Source organism: Oxyura jamaicensis, chromosome 4, assembly GCF_011077185.1.
Source record: "Oxyura jamaicensis isolate SHBP4307 breed ruddy duck chromosome 4, BPBGC_Ojam_1.0, whole genome shotgun sequence".
Taxonomy (NCBI): domain Eukaryota; kingdom Metazoa; phylum Chordata; class Aves; order Anseriformes; family Anatidae; genus Oxyura; species Oxyura jamaicensis.
Genome location: NC_048896.1, coordinates 93301157 through 93320636, shown reverse-complemented (window position 1 = coordinate 93320636; position 19480 = coordinate 93301157). Strand labels below are relative to the sequence as shown.

The 19480-nt window shown below is 49.1% G+C and overlaps 1 protein-coding gene across 1 annotated transcript in view; it reads left to right on the top strand.

Annotated features, from left to right (window-relative positions):
• The first annotated feature begins 5544 nt into the window (after positions 1-5544).
• Positions 5545-19480, top strand: part of SMOX (spermine oxidase) — a 48352-nt gene continuing 34416 nt past the window's right edge. Inside the window, exon 1 of the mRNA XM_035324533.1 lies at positions 5545-5722. The gene's annotated coding sequence lies outside the window, so the exon portion shown is untranslated. The remainder of the gene's footprint in view (positions 5723-19480) is intronic.

Genomic DNA, 19480 nt, shown 5'->3' with positions numbered 1-19480 from the left:
CTTTCTTTCTTTCTTTCTTTCTTTCTTTCTTTCTTTCTTTCTTTCTTCCATTCTTTCTCTCTCTCTCTCTCTCTCTCTCTCTCTCTTTCTCTCTTTCTCTCTCTCTCTTCCTTCCTCTCTTCCTCTCTTTCTCTCTCTCTTTCTTTCTCTCCTTTTTCAGAGGCAGCTGCCCTGAGGTGTGGCTGGGGTACTGCCGTCCTTCCCGGTGTCTCCTGAAAATAACTTTCTCCAGGACTGTTGAGAGATGTAGCAGGATGTGAGTCCATAATAAAGAGTCCATAATAAAAGCCCGAAACGCAGAAGAGCGTCTCACCCACTGATAGTGGGGACTGGAGGTTCGGGAAGGATGCATCTCCTGTGTATCCCCCTTTGGTATGCACACACAACACGCTGGCTGTCCGGGGATGTCTCCCAGGCCCTGTGCAGCCCACATAAGGCAGAGCAGTCGTGCAGGCTCCTTCTGGATGCCCCAGATGTTGTGTACGAGGAGGCAGCGGGAGACATCCCGGCTGTCGGACAGCCCCTGGCCAGCACACAGATGTGCGAGCTCGTGCGGGTGTCTACGTGTAGGGGACAGTGCTGCCTTTTAGCCTGCTTTCTGGCTGTGCTCCTGCAGAAGCACTTCCAATTTCCATACTAGAAACGAAACCAAAGGGTTACTTTAGCTAGGAGAACTCGCAGAAATGGAATCGTACGGGATTTTTAAATTTAATCAAAAAAAGTTGTGGTACGAACAAATATTTGGGACTTGAACTTGGGAGATGCAAGCTAGAAACAGCGACACATCGCTGGCATTCAGTGCACGCTCGCTGCAACCATTTATCAAGGATTACAATGGAGATTGCACAGAGATTACTTCTACCGTTGTTAAGATCAGATGCGTTTCTCAGCAGCTGCATTCTTCCAAGAAACTGTGTAGATAAGTGTTAGAGACAGCAGCTGTCGGGTTATTAGAAGAAATTATTGTTGGAACTGTATCGTCCTGGAAGTCACCTTCTTAGAAGGGAATAAAGAAGAAAAAAACCTTTCATGTCAAGGGAATTTCAGGAGTTGTCCTTCTCACCTGGGCTTGTTTTGTTTCTCGCTGTGAAGGTGAGCCGGATGGATATTCTGCATTGTTGATCGTAGCGGGGACGTATTTATGATGGATCTCCCTGTCAGCTTGTCAAACGATGACTGAGCAGCAGACGTCACAGTTATTCGCTGCTCTCAATTTCTGTAGCTATGCCGGAATGACTGGAAGGTCACAAGGCTTTTTAGCAAAGGGCAGGCTCTCTGAAGCAGCTTTTGAAAATGACTGTAGCCAGAATATTCTCTCAAAGAGAGGCTGCGGGGCTTTCAGATCCCCTTTGTAGTCTTGGCGAAACCTTTTACTGAATTATTATCAGGGGACTGCGAGGAGAAGGGGAAAAACATTCACAAGAAGCGATGCTGTTTGATCTTTGCCCTGCCCCATTGTGTTTATGAGCAGCGGTCTTTCTTCAGCTAAAACATCTAGCAGGATTTTTTTTATTATTATTATTTACATTAACATGTTTCTCTCTCCTGTGCCGGATGTGGTTTTGCTTTTTCTCCTGGGAACGTGTGTTTTTGTGTGCCTACTGCAGTGTCCCTCGACTGGGTGAATGAATCATGGAAATTCCGTATTACGTGTGGATGGAAAGATAATAAAGGATTAAATCTGAGCCCCATCGGTGAGCTTGCCTTGCCGGCTTTGCCTGGAGCAGGTAAAGTGGATTAGTCCCATCTGTAGTAAACAAACTGTGCGGAGGATGGAAAAGTCAGCTGGGCTGTTTGGAATTGCTGTAATGTAATTATTTAACACAGGCATTTCCAAACTGTGCTTAACGTACTGCTCGGGGGAACACAAGCTGCTCTGCCGTCGCATGTTGCCCAGCCCAGAGCAGGGAGCCTTGGAAGCCAAAGGCAGCACCCAGCTTCCCCTACAACGATTCCTTGATTAGAAAATCAGAAAAGCCCTGTTCTATGCTACATATATTTGCTTATGAGTTAAACGGGGACGTCAGTGCACGAGTGGATCCCTCAAAGGCACGAGCAGGTGCCAAACTTGTGTTTCACCAACCTTTTAAAATCTGTGGGTAAAAAAAAACAAACGCTGTGTGAGGATGGTAAGAGGAAAAGGGTTTTTTGTATTGAATGTCAGGAATGCAGTGTTTTGGAGCACCGAGGAGTACTGAGTGCTGCCTGCTTTTCATCTCCCCTCCTGCTCTCTTTTACAGGCAGCTGGATCTTTATTTTTCCTAGAAAAGCTTTGTGCCATGCTTGATCCTCATCTCGCCTGACAGTTCTAGGAATGTGGCATTATGTTGCTCAAGGGGGATCTGGAGGACAATCCCTTAATGGCTTTGCATCATTATTTTGCTTGGCAGAACAAAAAGGATTAGTCCAGCCAAGAGATCCCCTTGACAAGATTTCAAGCACCCCTAAACCCAGAAAGATGGGTTAATACCGTGTCCAGGTATCCCTCCAGGCCCACCGTGATCTGTCCTGATCAGTTTGCTATCCTCCTTCCCCCTTTGAAAGTGTGTGCGCGGACCTGAGCTATTTCTGGCCATCCCCTGAGCCTGGCTGTAGTGCAGAAAACAAAAACCTTCCAGAAAGAGACCTTCCAGGCAATACCTTTCTCCTTCTTCGTGTGGATTAGCTCTCTGGCTTGCAGCTCTTGGCATTCTCCTCAGGTGTGTTGCACAAGGAGATATTTCTCCCTAGCTTTTGGGTTACACTCTACGGACTTCTGTCATTCACTCTGTATTTCATTCATGAACCTGCAGCTCATGGGTTCTTCCCGGGAAATATGCCAAGATGCCATATTTACCTTGAAGGCCAGCTGTTCGCAGACCACAAGCTACGAAAAGTAAATTTCAGAGGCACAAAACGTCCTTATTTTATGATTTCATCAAATTTCAAAGGAACTGCTGTCTGAATCAGCCACACATCACTCATACCTATTAACTCTTCTTTCTTAATGCACCAAACACTGCATTAAAGACGTGCTTGCAATACATTTTAGCTTTATTTTCCCACAGGTAATTGCATTTCTATGCATCCTCAAAATGTCTTGCAAACATGTCTTGGGCTTTCGAGCTGGCTGGGCTCTGTTGCCAAATTTAAACTGGAGAAAGAGGGTAGAGCCCAGGGGACCCCAGCTACTCCGAGCTTTCTAGATTTAGTTCAAATCCTTCAAATTGCAGCCAAGTGAGCCGAAAGCTATTGCAGTCCTGGGGCATGGTTGTTTATTTGCTATGGAGGAAATAGAAGTGCCATTCAGTAGGAATTGGCTCGCCAGCTTTCCCAGCTGCTGGATGACTAGCATCTCTCATGGGTCAGCTTCCCTGTGGGAACAGGGAGCACTGGTCTGTGGCTTCTCTTTGGCTATGAAGAGACACGGCCCTGGTACGAGACAGCCCCCCAGGGCAGGTATTGCTCTGAGGAAATCCTGGCTTCCTCTCCATCCCCTCCAGAGAGGCAGCTCCAAGCTGGACCATCAAACTGACCCTATTTCCTTGTCATCTCGGACTCTGTTCGGTCCTGTGGGAGAGGCTGCTCCTTCCAGCCAACATAATTCACCTCGTTGCCAATTCTTCTCTTTCCAGATATAGCTGGTTTAAACAGGGATATGGCTCACTTCCCCACAGTCCTTTAATTTGCAAAGCTCTGCTTCCATCTGTAGGCTTGGTGGAGACCCTATGCCAAGGGGCCTGAATGAGGGCAGAGCTTCTCCATCAGCACCCAGGGTGGGTGTGCAGGCTGGGGACAGCCATCCTTAGGGCTTGCAGGCTCAGAAATCACATTTCAAATGTAGGTAAACAGCCTGTGGCCGTGGGATGCCCGTTGTCCTACACTGGCTGCCAAATACTACCGAAGCTTCCTCATCTGTGTGCTTTAAGATGCTTTGCAGATATTAGCTACATATATCAGTACGGGCAGTGATAAGAATGCCAGGTCCGGAAGAAAAGGGCCCACCCACAACCCCTGTACATGTGAAATGGAAAAGTTTGCACAGTTCCTATTTAATACTTGGTTGAAGCTGGGAAACCCAGGTCCCATGTTATTGCTGCTTTTGTTTTTTTTTTTTCTCCAGATGTTTTGGCTGTGTGCAGGTGTGAACCTCAGGCAGGCAGATGAATGGTGCACAAACCTTAAAACGCTCGGAGGCGATGTGCAGACACGGCCGTTCCCATCCAAGACACAATCTTTTCTCAAGACCCTTTGACGTGCAGCCAGCATTTAGTGGGGACACCGGGGGACACCTGAGCGGTTCAGCTCTACCGGGGGATCCTCATTCTCTGTGTTACATGTTCCTCATTCCTTCCTGTAAACTTTTTCAGAGAGGGATTCTAATAAAAATGTGCTGTTTACTGCATGACACACATCAAATTCAGAAGCAGGAGAGCCCTGTCGCCAGGGTGGGCTGTTACGGGGCTCTGAACGCTGCCTCCTGGCTTGTTAAACCCTAATGAGGTGTTCACTTTCCCCTACCTTTGGGACAGGTCTGTATCGTGAAGGTCTGTGCCCTGAGGGTAGTTTTTAGGATATCTGTCTTGTAGCAGCCTCGATGGTATCTCTGAGGGGCGCTGGGGGTTACCAGGCCTGCCCTAAAGCATTACACAAAGATTTATTAGACCCCATTTGACTTTTCAAAGCAATTTGCAGCACGGGGCTGTCGGTTGCAAGACCGATGTGAATTTTCTTGGCCTGTGCAAGCTGCTGGATGCTTTCAAGGGAAGTCAGGTAGTCGTGTTTTGGCAGGTAGGGATGGTGTTTTAGGTCCTGTGGGTTTGTTTCCAGGCTGAGCTCTGTTTGTATTTGAGTGTCAGAAAGCTGCAGAAAGTTTATTTTTTAATTTATTATTTATATTTATGCTGTGCAGGAATGAGATAGGAAGGCTTGTCCAGGTGGAAGTGTGGCACTTTGGAGAGCGATAACTGGGGCTAACTGGGGAGATTTGGGGAAAGCTGTGCTTTCAGGTTGGCAGGAGGGACTGGAGGTAATTCGGGAGCCAGATATCAACACTCAGCTGGGCTTTGGCTACGGGAGGTGTTTGTGGTGACATTTTGGGGTGACGACAGCGTGGTCGTGACAGCACGCTGAGTCGGGGAGGGCGTTTGTTTTGTGTGAGGGCTTGGCCACGCTGGGGTGATACCTGTTAGGACCAGTTTTAGGGTTTTTTGGGGTGGCTTTCCCCGATTTGGAGTGTGGAGAGGAGCGTTTTGGGGGCACCATCTGAGGGTGGGGGTGATGGCGGAGGGGCCCCTTCGCCTCACACCACAGCCGGGGGTCCCGGCGCTCCATGTGGGGGCCCTCTCTGGGATTTCGGGGCGGATTTGCGGGCGGTTAAACCCCCAAAACGTGCCGGTGGGCTGGGGCAGAGCCCGGCAGGCTGCCGCTGAGCCTCACGCCCCTCAGGCGGCGAGGAGGAGGAGGAGGAGGAGGAGGAGGAGGAGGCGGTGGCGATGAGGAGGAGGAGGAGATGGAGGAGGAGGAGCGGGGAGGAGAAGGGGGGGATCCTCGAGGCGGAGCCGGGGCGGGCCGAAGGGGAGGCGGCTGGAAAACAGGCCGCCGCTGGTTCTCGCCTCGCAGTGCCAGGAGCCGCCGCCGCAGCCGCGCCGGGAGCAGCGAGAAGCGGGGAGGGGAGCCAGGCGCTGAGGCGACCAAGGGCGGCCGGCGAGACCCCCGTCCCCTCCGGTCACCGCAGAGAGAGGTACCCGCGTCCCGCCGCCCTCAGAGGAGGCTCCCCGCCGGCCTCCGGGGCTCCCCTCAGGGCTGGCGGCCGCTGCCCGGCCCCGCTGCTCCCCTCCCGGGTGTCCCCGGCTTGGGGCCGGGCCGCCCGCAGCCCCCCCCCTCCTCCCGTCCACCTGCCGGCGGTGAGGGGCGGCAGGGGACAGCCGTCGCCCCCCGCCGGGAGCCCGGGTCCCTGCGGCTGAGGTGACCCCGGAGGGGGACAGAGCACGGCCCCCGGCCTGCGGCATCCCCCTGGTGCTCCCCAAATCGCCCCCAAAATGTGCTGAGGTGGGCGGCCGAGCAGCCCCCAGGGAGCAGGAGGCGGCGGGGGGCGGCTGTAGCCCCGTTTTGGGGAGGCTGAGGGGAGGCAGGCAGGGGGCAAGGAGCTCGGACAAGTGGCAGAGCATCCCTCAGAGGTGTCTTGTCTTGTCTTCTTGTTTTTATTATTTTTTTTTTTCCCGTGTGTTTATGTCAGCGGACAGCCTGCACGGGATTTGTGTCGCCGCACGCCTCCGCTTTCCCTGCCTCGGCGTCTGGGGCGATGACACGCGAATAAAGGTTAAGTAGGGAAGGCACCGTGAGCTGACATCTCGGGGTAAATCACGAGCCACGAAGGCTCGCAGCCCGCTGGTTGCGGGGTGCCTTGTTTACACGGAGCTGTTACGCTACCGGGGGCTTGGCAGTCCAGCCGGATCCGGTGTTTTCAGGCACATCCATTGACTTCTCGTCTTTTAAATCACTGTGGTGGATCAGGAATTAGCCCCGGACACGCAGTAGTGAAATGCATGAAGCTGGTTGTCACCAAACCTGATCTCAAAACAAAGCTTTTTAGCAATTTACATCCTTCGTCCCAGCAATACAGCTGCTCTGCTTGATCCTTGCTGTCTTAGCAACCCCAAAAATCCTGCCCTTATTCTATAGGCACGCTGTCTCAAAGCCAGTTTAAAGCCCGATGTAAAGACAGGGCTGAGGCCAGCTGTGATTATCCTGCTATATTGGATGCAAACACAAGCTGTATGTAAAAGTGAAACCATATGTATCAGCTAATACACGTCCACTTAGCGATCCTGCTCAGAGTTGTGTCCAGGGCTCTGTCCTCAGCTCACCCTGTTGATCCCTTTTCCCTTAGCCTGTACAACACAGTACGGTTCCCGGAGTTACCAGACAAGTTTAGTGGAGGGCACAGAATCAGCCTGCGAGTTTTGCTGTCTTGTGTAAGAATGCCGTATGTTTTCAGTCTTTTACAAATGTTGCTTTATTGACTTACTGATAACATTTTGCTCTCCTAGGTCCTTTTCCCTTTTCAAATTGTTAGCTGAACACGAGCTAATCTTTTATGGCACTCCTGTGGAACAGATGTGTGGTGTTTTTCAGTGAGTAGCAAGGTTCATAGTTTCAGCTGGTTTAGCCTCTAAAAAAGACAAAACTGATTTTTCCCTTGTCCCCCTGTTCTGCCCTTTGTGGAGTGGGAAGCAGATGCAGACAAATACTGAGCTGGCAAAAAAAAAGGACAGTCTTCGGTCTGACTTAGTGCCTGGATCCAAATCATTGCATTGCTATTCAAGTATTTACATGGGCATCTTCGGCTTCAGAGGAGCAACTAGCTGGTATTTTGGTCCAACTGTGTGCGGAAATGTGGGTCTTCAAGTCCCAAAAATGCCGGCTGATCTTGGGACTGTTTTCTTTTGTAGTCCTTCTGAATCCTCAGGCTCAGCAGAGCAGCTGCCCTCAAGCTGTACCGTTTTGTGCCACGCTTTCTTGAGGTGGTGGGGTGTGTTGCTGGAGCACCACAGGCACACGGCGTGTGTCCTGGGAGCCCCTGCCCTTGTCTCTTCTGCTGCTGAAGGCAGTCCTGGGTAGCCCTCTGTGGTTTGCACCTGAAGGGCTGTACTTCTTCCAAAAAATCTCTGCTGTGTCTTTCCCACCTGAACGTGTCAGACAGCTGTCACAAGTTACTTGTGGAGTCTTTGTAACACATCTTTTCCTGCGGTGGGGGAATCTCAGACAACTTAGTGGGCATGGAGAAGTTGAGGTAGAGTTTGAAAAGCTACATCCTCATAAGCAGAAGGATGCTGCTTACGGGCTCCCTACAGGACGCTTTGGTCTAAAAGGTATGGATCCAACTCTTAATACTCGTGTCCACCTCAGCCTCCACCTCTGGTAGTATGATTTGGGGTTTTTGCAACATGTAGTAGGCTCCTGGCTTTGAAGTCTGGAGGGGTATTCCTACACGTAGTGTATTCTTGCTGCTTACTCTGAAAGTGGAGCAGCGTTTCCTTTCAACCCCAGGGACTGGGTTATATCGCTTCATGGTTTTTGCGACTGTCTTCCCACAGAAAAATAAGCCCTTCTAATGAAATCTAAGACTCCCCATTTAATTTCCTGCTGGCCCAAACGAAGGTCTAAGGAGAATGGCAGTGCTGACTTCTGAAGTATGTAGATTTACTTTGTATGATTGGGTTGTACTAAGAAGAAACAGAAATTATTTTCTCTGTGCCTTTGACGAGTATTAAAATACAGCCTGTTGTATTTCACAACTCTAACTGCTGTCTCCTTCTCTCAGTAACCATAATTAACAGACCAGAAAATGGAAAAATGTAGAAATACCCTTTCCCAGTGGCTACGAACATCAGTCCTGTCTAGAAGTTAATGAAGTCAAGTCTATGAAAATTAAGTAACTCAGTTGTTTGCTTCTGTTGGTAAGCTAAAAAGTTGTGTCAGAGTGGTAAATAATGAAGAAGTACAAAGACTACCTCTTGGAAATGAAGTGGGTGGTGATGGATTTGGACTCTTTGTTCTCAAGAGAGCGGCTGAACCGCCTGGCTTAAGGATCTGTCCCGCTCTGCGTTGGTGCAGAAATGAATCCGTAGCACAGCAGTAGGGTGGGAGGGGGACAGTAACCCACCACGCAGTCCCCTGGTGGCTGGTGAGCGAGGTGGGAGCTGGGTTTCGAATCCCCTTGCACAGTCAGTGTGCTGGCTGCTCTGTAACGAGGGGGTAGAAGCGCAGCTGCAAATCAACGAGCGCAGCCGAGCCCTTGTGTTGTGGGCTCCGAAGAAGTCAGCTGGCTAACGAGTGGCATCCCAAAACGGCGTGCCATTTCCACAGCATGCCCTCACGTTCCTGCTGAGGGAGCATGAATGTTCTGAGTCGCTTTGATGATGCACCCGGTTATCCTCTGCTCTTGTCGAGGAGTTGGCTTCGATGCGTCCAGGTATTCCTTGCTCTGCGCAGAGGGCACTCTGGGGTATGTGCAGCGACACCGCTCGAGTTTGTGCTGGTCTCCATGGCAATGGGTTACAAATCTTTGCTTTTTTTTTTTTTTTTTTTTTTTGAAATCTGATGTTTCTGTGGTTTCTTTTATTTTAAGAATAAATTCCAGAAATACTGTGGGTGGGAATACGAGCTACGTAGAAAATCAAGCTTCCTGGTGACTCGGCTGAGCACCCGCGCACCGTGTGCGCTGCGGCGCCCGGAGTGCGTGTTGGTGCAGCGCGGCTGTTCCACGGCGTGAGTGGCTCTGCTCTGAAAAGTGGCTTTGTATGAACCCGAGCTTGAGGTCCTCTGTCTGTGGCTCAGTTGTGAACGTATTCTGGGGAGCCCGTGTGGTTCAGCTCCTCCCTGTACCTTCTGAGATTCCACTGCAACCTGTAATAAAGCCTCTTGAGGTTTAACTTGACACATGCAATTGTCTTTCCTGGAGCAGGGTATCGTCAGTGCGGTTTTAGCAGTCTCGTTCTTCAGCCGTGTGGGGCGCGTGCTTTTTTAAGGAGTTCATGGCAATGTCCTTCACCTTCACCTGACCACAGCGCACCCGTCACGTCTCCAAAACGCCCGGCTGTGCCGCCAGGGTTTGGCTGTGCTCTTGGTTGTAAGGCTGGAAGCAGCAGGGAGTTCTGGCACCGAGGAAGGTTGCCGCGAAGGTGGTGAGATGAGCACATCAGCAGCACCGTACAGCGAGAGGGGCTCAGGACAGCCCTCCCTGCTCTTCACGCCGGAGTTCGATCCCCAAGCTGTTTCACAGTGGTTCTCTGCAACTGCGCCGCTCTTTAAGATTTTCTGCGAGTCTCGGGGAAACAACGCGCCTATTGTTAGTGCTCTCAGATCGCTCAAAATTATGGCGTCTGGGAACTTGCCGGGGCTGAGCGAGACAGGCTTTGCAGCCCCGGCGTAGGGATTTACACAGAGCTTTGGTTGTCGCACGCTCCGTCTTCAGAGCCTTTGCCCACATCGTCCTCGGAGACGATTTTGTATCTCACTTTTGGGAGCAGGAGGGCGGAGGGAGAGAGCTGGAGGCCACGGAGCAGGTCGGTGGCAGGATGGAGGTTGCAGTAAGGCAGGCAGATTCGCAGCTGTGCGGAGTCCAGAGAGCGGAACTGACGTAAATAAAGCTGATTTAAAAAAAACCCAAACATTTATTTAATAGGTCTTAAAAGAACTGCAAAGTCTTTCTAATGGCTTGAAACTTTCGTTCAAATCTGATTTTAAAGCCACTGAGCTCAAAGGCAGGAACTACCTTTGAAGAAGTCAGAAAATGTTTGTTCTCGTGGCTGATGGAATAGAGAGGTAGATCAGTTCTGAACAATGGGGTCGTTATTTATTCTGTTCTTCATAGCTCATTATTCAGCATAATGGTGGATTTTTTTTTTTTTTTAAGTGTGCTCTCCGCATTTAGCTGAGTGGCATTTAGCAGCGTAGGTTGCTGGCATGCTTGGAATGACTCAAATATTGGACAGGATACGATGATGTTTGCACACGTTGAGGAGAGAAAAGGGGGGGAAAAAAAAAAAAGCTTTGGTTTGGATCATTTCCTCTGTGAAATATCTGCTCAAGTATCCAGAAAACACCTTGCTCTAAGCTAGGCAGGGAGCCCTGGCCTATCCCTAAGCTGGCTGTTGCATAGAAAGGAGTGTTTGCTTTTCCTTTGTAACACCTCTGTTCAGTTGAATTCATTTGGTGGGGAATGCTGGAGTAGCAGGCTTTTTCTCCAGATCTCGTACAGGTGTAAATCCCTAACGCTGCTGCTGGACACGCAGCCATTTATTCTGACACGGGATTTAAAATTCTTCGGTCCCACGGGCGTGCGTGTTCCAGGATGTAGGTGTAACCTCTCGCTTTGATCTCCTATCTTCTTCTAACAGGATTTTCTTTTTTTGGACTCGGTCGCGGTCCCAGAGGACCCTGCCAGGAAGACGTGCATCATTAAAGTGTCTGCCGAGCCTTTGGTTGAACTCCCGACAACCGCAGACCCTTTCGAAAAGTTGCTGGAAGGAGCCTTATTTTGCAAGACGCTGGAACTCGAGCAGTGAAACTGCATCGAGATATTTTCGCTGCGCTGTCCTATCTCTGTCTGCTTATTTCCTCTCTTGCACAAGTGCTCTCCACCCCCGTCGGGGCACGGTCTCACAGCTGGCTTCCAGAAATTGAAGGCTGGTGAAGGGGTTGGCCCTCTTCTTGCTCGTCTGCTGCTATGACCGTGGATGAGAGATCCTGAGCAGGGAGCCCACCCACTGACAAAGCCTCGTACCCCCCCGCCTCGCTGCTGAAGCTGATAGCTCCAGCTCTAACCCTGAGATAAAGGTCAGTGCTTTGGGGCTTGCAGTTTACAGTCTGCTGCTCGGATTGTCTGATCTCACGGAACACTATGTGCCATTAATTAACGCTTGCAGAAACACAGTGCTTCCAGTAATGCAGCAGACTAAATTAAACGTCTCTTTTATAGTGGCGGGGAGCTCGCACCATTGCTCCGGTTATACAACAGCATCTGGTACCTCTGCGTGGACTTTGGAGAGAACCTGTGTGTGACAAGGGGCTTTGGAGCACGGGGTCGTTGCTCTTTTTGTCCTCCGATTCCCTCGGGGTGGGTTCCCTACGCAGCGTGGCAGGACGCTGGGAGGGGATCTGGATTTCTGCTGAGAGCGCTGCGTAAAATCAGCTTTGCTCTCAGCAGCTGGCTGCCGGGCTAAGCTGGTAGGAAGCTCTGGAGGTTGTAGATCTTGGGGAGGACCAAAGGGAAAGTGCTAACTAGGTGTTTCTGCATGAAAAGGTGAGGCAGGTGGGATTTCTCATACCGGGCTCCCAGCCGAGCACAGGGACTGGCAGTGCTGGAGGGGAGAGGAGTGTGTAATGCTAAGCAGGTGAACTGCAAGGATTTTTGTTGTTAGAAGCACAGACATTTTGCTCCGAGCTTCCCGAAACATGAAAGGGATCCAGTCCTGAAGATAATAGTGAAAATATTCCAGAAGAAGAGGAGGAAGAGCAGAACGACCTAAGGAAAAAAAAAAATAGAGCTCCTCTGACTGCAGGGTGAAGTGTAAAGGAGGCAAAATGGGAGGAAAAAATGCAGATGGGCTCGTGTTAACAAGTGTCCCCGTGCTGTGAGATGCGGGAGAGGCACTCAGCTGTGACCTGTCTCACTGGGAGGGCTGTGCCGGGCAGCTCCTCTGCACACGTGTCCTGTAGGACCCGGTGGCGTGTGCTGTCTCCGTGCCGTTCCTCCAGGAACGGAGCGAGAGGTTAGCACGTGGGAACGGGCAGCTGCTGCTCGCAGCACCTCCTAGCATTTCTCTGACATACGTGACGGGGGTGTTGGGGAATATTCGGAAAGCTCTCGTGCTCTGGGGCTGCTGCTGCTATGTGCTGCTGTCGGATTTCTGGTATGAGCGAAGAGCAGCAGGGCCGGAAGGGCCCTTAATAAATTGTCTAATCTGACCTTCTGCCCCAGGGCTGGGTCACATCTATCTAAACTTTCCCAGCAGATGTTTGTCCAACACAGTTCTTAAAAGCCTCCAGTGATGGACTTTCCCCATCCTCCCTGGGTGATCCTGTAAAGTCCTTCATTGTTCTTGCCATTACCGAGACTTTCCTAGTTTCTGCTTCTTTGTGCAGCAGTTGAAAATCGCTGACCTTTTGTTACCGCCCTTTTGTTTCTGTACAGCCAGCGTTGCTCTGCGCCCTCCTTGCAGGTTTGTGGCCGGGCCGTGGCTGCCTCTCGCCTGCGGTGCTGCATCTGGCACACGTGGCTCTCACATGCAGACTTCGGGGCACGATGGATTCCTTCGTTTTCGTTCCGGCAGCTGCACAGATAACACGTTTTGCCCCGAAAGGTTTCCTTATGGGTTTACGTCTCTCCACCCACTGTAAAAACGGGGCGCATGCTTTTCTAGCACGTCTTTTCCACAGGGAAAAGATCCTGGGATGTTCACCAGCTGTCCCAGAACAGCGCCTCTCCATCGGAGGGTGAAGGTCCTTGCCAGCTGCTATCACCAAGGCTTTCCCCACGATGAGCTGGATTTTGCAGTTTGGGCAACGGGGCTCTCCCAGCGTGACCTCCCCGCTGTGGTTCACGAGTGACCTTCTGTGCTCGCACCCTGCCGTGGTTACACGCCGTACATCTGATTTCTGGGTACTGTCTCTTTGGTTCCGTGAAGGATATGGTTATTCAAATACTTGCCTGAAAGTTGCTTGATAATTATAATTTTAGGGAAATAATTCCAAATCTGTGTGACAGAGCCAGATATCTCGGTCCTCCTGGGTGAAGTGAGTTTGAGTCTTGCTGCTTACAGGTGGGCAGATGTCGACAGGGCACAAAACACTGGAGGTTGCATTCCTTGGCCTTGCTGTACACCACAGCTGCATTTATTTTGTCGGGTTTTAGAGGGTTTACTTTTCAGGATATTCAGAGGAAGGTAGCAGTTTCATCCGAACTATATCTAACTGCTTCGCTTTGCGGAGTGCTTCACTTTCTGGGGGGACAAATAACTTGCCTGTGTGTATCGGTGCAGTCATTTTCCTTACATCTGTTAACACCTCTTAGAGTTTTCAGTAGGTGAGAGTAGGAAGCGTGTAAAAAAGGTATGTCTACATACAGAGAGCCTTCATCCTGAGACACCTGAAGATGCTAACACCAAAAGAAAGGCTGGTTTGGACAGGTCTGAAATCCCTCTTGGCATCAACTCATGTTTATTGCAGTAGAAAGAGCAGGTAAGGAGGAGTAGGCTTGATTTTGTTTGTTTAAACCATCAGTACACACCTTTTTTGAACTCCCCTCTGTTTTCTTGCAGAGCTTTTGTACAGTAACTCGTGTAATGTGATTCTCCAGCGTCTCTTGTTCTGTTTCAAATAGCGGTGATAGCTCTAGTGTTTTTCTTTCCTACTCTTTTTCTCCCTTAATTACAGATAAAGAGAACTTCAATCACGTGGAAAGGATTTTGTTAACAGCTTTTGAGTCTGAAGTACTTGTTAGCACTGAGCAGGTGTACAGTGCTGCAGGCTGTTGTGCAAAATCCCATGCTCAGCGTTTCTTCGTAACGATTTTTTAGAGTTGTAGAATAATGTTCTTGGGGAGTGCAACTAAATTGGACAGTGCCCCAGATGCAGGCTCCTTGGTGCCACTTCCCTGAGCTCCTGCCTCCTGCCATTCCCAGTACGGAGCAATACGGGGATGGCTTTCATCGCTGCTGGGATGCACTGATTCCTGCTCACCTTACTGTCCGCCAGGATCCCCGCGTGCTTTCCTGAACAGCCAGTACGTTCCCAGTGTGTGTTGAGAACGGGTTTGCTCTGTCTCAGGTGCAGGACTTCACACTTGTGTTTCTCAGCACCACGAGGTTTCCTTCATCCCGTTTCTCCAGTTAGCTGGGCAGTCCTGCCCTCCTGTATATTCACTGCTCCCTCCAGCGTGGTGTTGTCCCTTTGCGCTCAGTTCTCCAACCAAATTTTAACCACCTTGTGTGCCACCCATACCGCCTGTATCTTCCCTTCAGTCATTCTTTTCAAGATCTGCTAAAGAGAGATACTTAAAAAAGTGAAAAAGTTGTGTTCAGATTAACCTATGTGGGGCTTTTCTATGTGGGAAGGGTGCTGGAAGAAGTGTGGCATGAAGTGAAAGCGCATGGGAATCTTAGAAATACTTCCTGATCTCTTTTTCTTCGTCAATAAGCCAGTGTTCTCTTGTTATTTCCATCCCCATTGATGGCCTGTGGCTTGTTTTTAAGTAGTGATTAAAAAGAGAGCATTTTCTGGGGTTTTACTGCCTAAGAAGTTCCTCCCCCTTTTTGCATCTGTACCTGCGATTTCTCTTAAGCATTTCCTCTTGTTGATGTTGGACCAGTGTGTCGAGAGCGTTTGGAAATGTGAACCTGTACCCCACAATGCTTGCAGATCCTCCCAGCTCTGAATCATCTCTTGGTTTTATGTCCATACATTCCAGTCTATCAACCAAATCGGTAATGAAAATATTGCACAGCTCTTCTGCCTGGCTGGACCCGCTTTCCAGTGCCCTCCCAGTTAGATATCAAACCCTTGATAATTACGCTCTGAGAACTATGTTGTCAAGCAGCCGTTTTATCATGATTACATCTAGTTCATGTTTTCTTAGCTGGATCTTTCGGGAATGTCATGTGGAACGGTGTCAGAGTTAATAAAGATTGCGTATCCGAATATCCTTATCGCTTCTGCCCAGGCATACAATTTTTTCCTGCTGATGTATGTATCCTTTATTATTCCATAGATTTTGGAAGATAAAAGGGGCCTCACAGGTGATGAGGTCTGCCCTTGTCCCCACTAAAAGCTGAAATGTGTGAGCCATGCCAGATTTATCAGGACTTTCATAACGGGACAGTTGCCATATGACAGCTCCAGGAGATCAAGAGGAAACAATCGTGATGTGTTTATGGGTCCCAAACAAAATAAAACAATTACCTGAATCCAGCCTTCAAAGCAGCCTTTGAACGAATCCCAACCCTCTTTCTGCAAGAGCTGGAAAAATAAAGAACGTGTCTAATCTGTACCAGCTATCAGCCAACTGTTATCTGTGCCTACGTGCTGTTACTCAGATCTCGTTAGCTGTCTAATTGGATAATAGGCAGTACACTTCACAACTACATAAGTATATTAAACTTAATCTGCTTTGGAGCTGGGAGGGGAAGGTATGCTGGGTGACAAATGGGCACAAGAGGCTGGACAGGGGTGGAAATATGGCTGTCTGTCCCCATCACTTCATTTTCGGGAACTTTTTGGGGCAGAGGCTCTGTGGTTTTAGCCTTTACGTTAATATTTGAGTCCCGGAGCAGAGTTGCAACACTTTCAAACTTTGCCCATGTTAGCTGGGCAGCTTCACTTTTAAAAGCATGGTTGCTCTAGCTGTTAAATCCCTTTCAGAGGTGTCTTAATAACACGCGAAGGATGATTTCATCTCTGGTTTTAAATCCAACATGCCGTAACAGAGACACATCCTATGCATGCGTGGCACACCTGGGCTTTGCAGCAGGTTCCTCGTCCTAAAGCTTATTCCAGCATTTGAAGGAGATGCAGAATGGACAGCAAGCTTTCATGGGGGTGGGCATGCCCAGTTCTATAAACAGAAGAGAAAACTCTGTTATTGTGGAAATACTCTTCCCTTTCCTTCCTGGGAAGGTGCAGTTACTGCCTTTACCTGCTTTAAAACTTCTGAAGTGGATTGACTCTTTTCAGAGGCATAACTAAAGCAGCCAGACCCTTGTAAAAGACGCGTGTTTATATTTTCCCAGCAGCTAGCTTATTTATTGAAGGACAGGCGGATATGAGCACATTTCATCAGTTGTCACCACCTATTCCATATTCCCAGGAGAAGGTATTTGCAAGGGACGTGTCGGGGTACAGAAGACGCATCTACCAAGGGGATCTTTATCTCAAGGGACTGGGAAACCGACTGTGTGAAACATGCACTGTGCAAATGTTTTCTGGCTTCCCTTGGGATGGATCGAGAGTTCTGACACAAGGCTCAAGTTAAGCCCAGCTTCTGTCCCTGTGTCTTGAGTGAGGTGCCTGGGGCTTTTCATTTATAGCCTGCTTACCTCATCGAAGAAGCATCTTTAGCTTTTCATGCTGTCCAACAGCCGTCGGTAGTAGGCAGAAAAGATGGCAGTAGACCTCTTTTTCTTTGTCTTGAGCAAATCTAAAGTGTGTTTATCACCTAGCAGCTCAGTCACCAGCTGTGCTGAGTAGCTTGTGGTTCATTTATCTGAGGAGTCTGGAGGGTTCTGTGATGCTTTCTGTCTTGACATCCGTGTTGGTTTTGGCCAGCAAGAGTTAAGGGTTCAGCACTTATCTGCGTGAGGAAACTGCTCCCCTGTCAAGTAGGATGTGAATTTAGAGCATACTGGCTATCCTGTGGAAAATCTTATTACATAACAAAAACCGTAAATTGCCTTTATTGTGGATGAAGGGAAGCGATTGTACGGTAGTTGCTCTGGTCCACTTCTGTGTAGGCAGCCTCCCAAGCCACCAGCTTTTTGGATGAACTAGGGAATAGCGGTTGAATGCAGAAGTGTTTGATAGTTATCCACACCTGATTTAGTGCCTGAATTAAGAGCATGGACAGCAGGGATTTTTTTTTTCTTTTTTCTTTTTTTTCCTAGAGTGTAATTCACATCCTAGCATCTAAATTACTTGGAGAGGCTCCAGAGACAGACCAGGTCCTTGCTTTGACCCCGTAGAAACCTAGCCTCCTAGCCGAGGCACTGATGGTAGGTAACTACAGGTAGCTGTTCCCTTCTGTTGCTGCATGCCTGGGCCAGCTTTCAGCCTGAGGCATCCAGAAGGGGTGAGTTAGGGTGGGCTGTTGGAGACGGTGTCCCCAAAGTGTTAAATGAGGTGAAGGCTGCACACTTGGGATAACAACATACGCCGATAGTCCCTATCTTCCCCATCCTGATCTGCTGTGCGTTGTAGCAATCCCCCATTCCCAATCCATCACCGACTTTGAGTTGGGCTTGACGTCAGCCTTCACTTATTAAAGGGTGAAGAATGTTCTGTCGTATGCAGTTGATAAGGGAATTCCGAAATGAAACTAGATATTAAGTTGTCAATGACCTTCTTTTCCCTTCGTCTTTAGGTGGAAAAAAAAATTAATGGCATAGGCTGTTTTCCTCCTCCTGTGTGGGCAGTATCTAGACATGCCCTGCACTTTCAGAGCTGTTTCTCAAGACCAAAACCAACCCTTTCGGCGGTCCTGCCTGCTGCAGTTTAAGCCTGCCTGCAGTAACTTGTCCATCAAAAGCTGAACACCTGCTCGGATGGTCATTAGTGTCTTCTGTACAAAATGTTTCAGACCCAAAACCAGGCACACGGCGGTGTGTTCTTTCAAGGAGATGAGGTGGTGAGGTTTGTGATGCTTCTCGGTCTTCTCACTGCCATGGCTGAGCGTAGACGAGCTGTCCTCCTGTTGCAGAGGGCTCCACGAGGTCTTCGTTAGGTCCTTCGGCACTATTTTAAATTTCCTGACCCTAGGTCATCGAACATCTTGTGTCTAGAGTCAAGGCCCGGGCTGTGACGGACAGGTCCTTGGAAAGCTGTGCAAAGATCCTCCTGTCTCTCAAAAACAGCGGCCTCGATTTCAGAAAGGGACATTGTGAGCGAGGAGAACAACTTTCAGATCACATGTACCCAGCAAGTACTTTTCTTTCGATAGGAAGACTTGTTGGAGAATGTTAATTGAGTCCCTTTTTAAATGAAGGAGCCTTTGCTTCCTTCCCAAGTTTTCAAAACAAAATTTCCAAATACAGAGCCTATGTTTCATTCAAGTGTAAATCCTTTCTCTTTAACCTGGAAGTTATCCCAGAAAAAAAACCCCATCCATTCACTGCAAGACAGACCCTCGTGGTTGCGGTGGAAAAAATGAAGTGGATCAAATTGTCCAAACAGGAAGGCAATTAAGAAAAGACTTTGCGCAGTGAGTTCAAATGGTCTTCCTACAAACTCGACTTTATATCTCGGTTGCTTTTGAAGCATAACACAATAGCTGAAGTGTCTGCTAAATTTAGAAATGACAATTTTTTCTTGCCAACCTGCCCGCCTATCGGGAGGCTGGATGTGTTTCAGCGTGCAGTTATGGGATGGATGCGAAAAGCGATTTGAAATTCATTGGCTTGTTATCTCCTCCGACTTCCACGTTGCTCAGTAGCCCTGTTGGGTATCTAATACCTTACGCTAATCCCTTTTCATCTGAGGGCGTTAATCGAAGGGCTTTTTTTGGCGCAGCCAGGTGCTGATGCTGTTCTACATACGCTGGAGGTGAAGTACGGAGAGGATGAAGCGTGACATGCTAAATGAAACGAGCCCCTGTCTAAAAACACTGAAATTGTACTATATTTTTAGCAGCTTATGGGTAGGATTGTTATTCTGTTACCCCAGTTACACAGGAAGGCTGTGGAAGAACAGATCAAACACAAGTGTACCCGTTCCCGGTCTCTGCTGTTTACCACATGACAAGTCTTCCTGCTCTGTGAAAACTCCTTTAGATCTAAAATATCTTTTTTTTTTTTTTTTTTTCTCTGCCTGTGCTCTGTAATTTTTTTCATTCTGAGCAATGCTTTATCGTAATTCTCTAAAGTGTTTTGGGACACGGTTTGCCGAAGGAGAGCCATACAACCCAAAGTTCTTTTTGTTTCAGTAAAACGTCTTGGTGGAGGGAGAAACGTTTTCGGATTGAGGTGTGTCAGGAGGAACGACGGGCGCCTTGCAGAAGGGATAATCCATCCGCTGCGTGCATCCCGTAGCAATTCAGGCTGCAGCTGCCTGCAGGGCATTTAGTAACCTCAAAGCACAGGAACCCAGCTGGAAGAGGTGTTCTGTCGGAGTCTCCAGACAAAATTTCATCCTCGGGGTTTGTTTGCAGCAAGGAGGAAACAAAGCCCAAGGGGTCAATGCTGTGGTTTTGTCTCTTCCCTTTCCCACTCCTCTTTTCCCCATCTTTCAC